The sequence below is a fragment of the Hoplias malabaricus genome, chromosome 4 (genome assembly GCF_029633855.1).
Source record: "Hoplias malabaricus isolate fHopMal1 chromosome 4, fHopMal1.hap1, whole genome shotgun sequence".
NCBI lineage: Eukaryota > Metazoa > Chordata > Actinopteri > Characiformes > Erythrinidae > Hoplias > Hoplias malabaricus.
In genome coordinates, this window is record NC_089803.1 from 71,884,402 (window position 1) to 71,886,901 (window position 2,500).

Here is a 2,500-nt window from a genome sequence, read left to right on the forward strand (position 1 = left end):
GACGTCTGTCCCAAAACCTAGTGAGCTGTCTAGGTAGGAAGTCACTATGTAGGCAGCTGTTTAAGTCGGCAGCGTTCTGACCATCATCTGTCCTCATGAGGCAGATTATTGAGTTTTTGTAGTTAGACAGCAATTAGCACAGATTGTTCCTGCCCAATGCATGAGACCGGTGTTTACTTCCCTCAGTGGCTAGCGTCACATCAGTGCAGTCTAGTCTTCACATTTTTATAAAGATTTATTTATCCTTGCTCTGGGGAAGAGTGAAATAGATGGGAGTTGTGCTTGTGTTGCATCATGGTATTGCCTGAACGGCTAAGGAATGGTTCGATGCCGCCTTAAAATTCGGTCAGATTAAGGTATCTCAGTAGGCAGCGTATTTAAGGTATGTAATAATTGGGACAGGCTACGTATCATGAGAGCACACACTTTGATATAAAATGCTTTCTATGTCTACAGCTCAGCAGGTTTTGGGACAGACCCATGAACACCCCCTTCCCCCACCACCTCGTGTTGGGAGCTAAACTGCACTGGACGACACAATCTGCCCACTTCCCCTCATTGTTTATTAAGGACACAGTTTCTGTTGATCAGATTCATCATGCTGATTCCACAGGCAGGAAATATTAGTAATATGTAAATGATCTGGCCAAGGCTGAGCCGTGAGCAGCTACTTGTAAACGAGGCCTAATTGCTGATGCTAATTGGCTTTTGTTTCAAGCGAAATGTGGCGAGTCTCATAATAGATTGTTTCAGGATCTGGTTTTCACTAATTCACTCGTGCCAATACCGCTTTCCTCCAGAAGTCACATTAAATCGGCGCTGAACAGGGGTTTTTTCCCGTCCACTAATTAAAACACATTTATTCAGAGCTAGTATAATTTGCTGGCTTGCTTTTAATAATTCATGTGTTTCCTTCACCATTTCGGCCGGGTTTGAATGTCCGTAATAAGAGCATTTCCTCCTAAACTGCACAACTGAAATCATTCTCCAATGTGAAATTTAATTCCTACTTAACAAACGATCCCTTAATGTGATGCTCTCTGTGTTTTATGATGCATTACACATCGTTCTCGTGTGGCACAGGCGTTAGCTCGGCTCGTGCTGCAGCTGAGTGCTTCGAGGGCCAGGCGAAGGCTTTATTTAACAACGAAAAAAAAAGTGATCATTAGGTCTGCACCATAAATCCCAGCTGTGTCATTATAATGATATGAGCTCCTGCGATAAACACAGAGTTCAGAGCTGCCACCACATCGATCAAGTTAGCTGCCCACAGTGTGGACACAGAGCTTGTGTTTATGGCAAGCTGTGATTTACCAGATTTACATCCCAGGTTTCTCTCTATGTCTATGACTAGACCTGTTGACGAGTCAGGGCTGCTATACAACACATCTACAATCACATTTTGACTAGTCAGAATACATTTATAGACATTATGGAATCGTTATTTTAAGCATCACAAATCTGGAATAATAAGTAATCTTTAGGAGTCTTGTATGCCACATTAAACAGCGTTTAACATGCCTGTGTTTTCTCTCTCTCTCTCTCTCTCTCTCTCTCTCTCTCTCTCTCTCTCTCTCCCTCCCTCTTTCTCTCTCTCTCTCTCTCTCTCTCTCTCCCTCCCTCCCTCTTTCTGTCTCTCTCTCTCTCTCTCTCTCTCTCTGTCTCTCCCTCCCTCTTTCTGTCTCTCTCTCTCTCTCTCTCTCTCTCTGTCTCTCTCTCCCTCTTTCTGTCTCTCTCTCTATTTCTCTCTCTGTGTCTCTCTCTCCCTCCCTCTCTCTCTCTCTCTCTCTCTCTCTCTCTCTCTCTCTCTCTCTCTCTTCCCAGAAGTTTGCCCCTCCCCAACCCTCTTACTGTGTTCAGCTGGTAGTGAAGAGTCAGTTGATCCCAAACGTTTCCCATTTCCCACACTTTTACTCACATGAGACAGTGATTTTTTAATAACACATTTCTAATGTGTCTATCCTCATAAAACAAAAACAATCGTAGAGCACAAATTGCGGCATCTTTGTCGTGAACCAGTCACAAGGTTCAGTCACGCCGGCGTTATCATAGACTCCTGAGGGAGATAACTTTAATTTGATTATGACTAGTGAAAATGACATTTAAGGGCGGCACGGTGGTGCAGCAGGTAGGTGTCGCAGTCACACAGCTCCAGGGGCCTGGAGGTTGTGGGTTCGATTCCCGCTCCAGGTGACTGTCTGTGAGGAGTGTGGTGTGTTCTCCCTGTGTCTGCGTGGGTTTCCTCCGGGTGACTGTCTGTGAAGAGTTGGTGTGTTCTCCCTGTGTCTGCGTGGGTTTCCTCCGGGTGACTGTCTGTGAAGAGTTGGTGTGTTCTCCCTGTGTCTGTGAAGAGTTGGTGTGTTCTCTCTGTGTCTGCGTGGGTGTCCTCCGGGTGCTCCAGTTTCCTCCCACAGTCCAAAAACACTCGTTGGTAGGTGGATTGGCGACTCAAATTTGTCTGTGTGAGTGAATGTGCGTGTGTGTGTGTGTTTCCCTGTGA

The 2,500-nt window shown here is 45.5% G+C and overlaps 1 protein-coding gene across 2 annotated transcripts in view; it reads left to right on the forward strand.

Annotated features, from left to right (window-relative positions):
* grm8a (glutamate receptor, metabotropic 8a) overlaps positions 1-2,500 on the forward strand; it is a 229,180-nt gene that overhangs the window by 197,032 nt on the left and 29,648 nt on the right. The window lies entirely within an intron of this gene.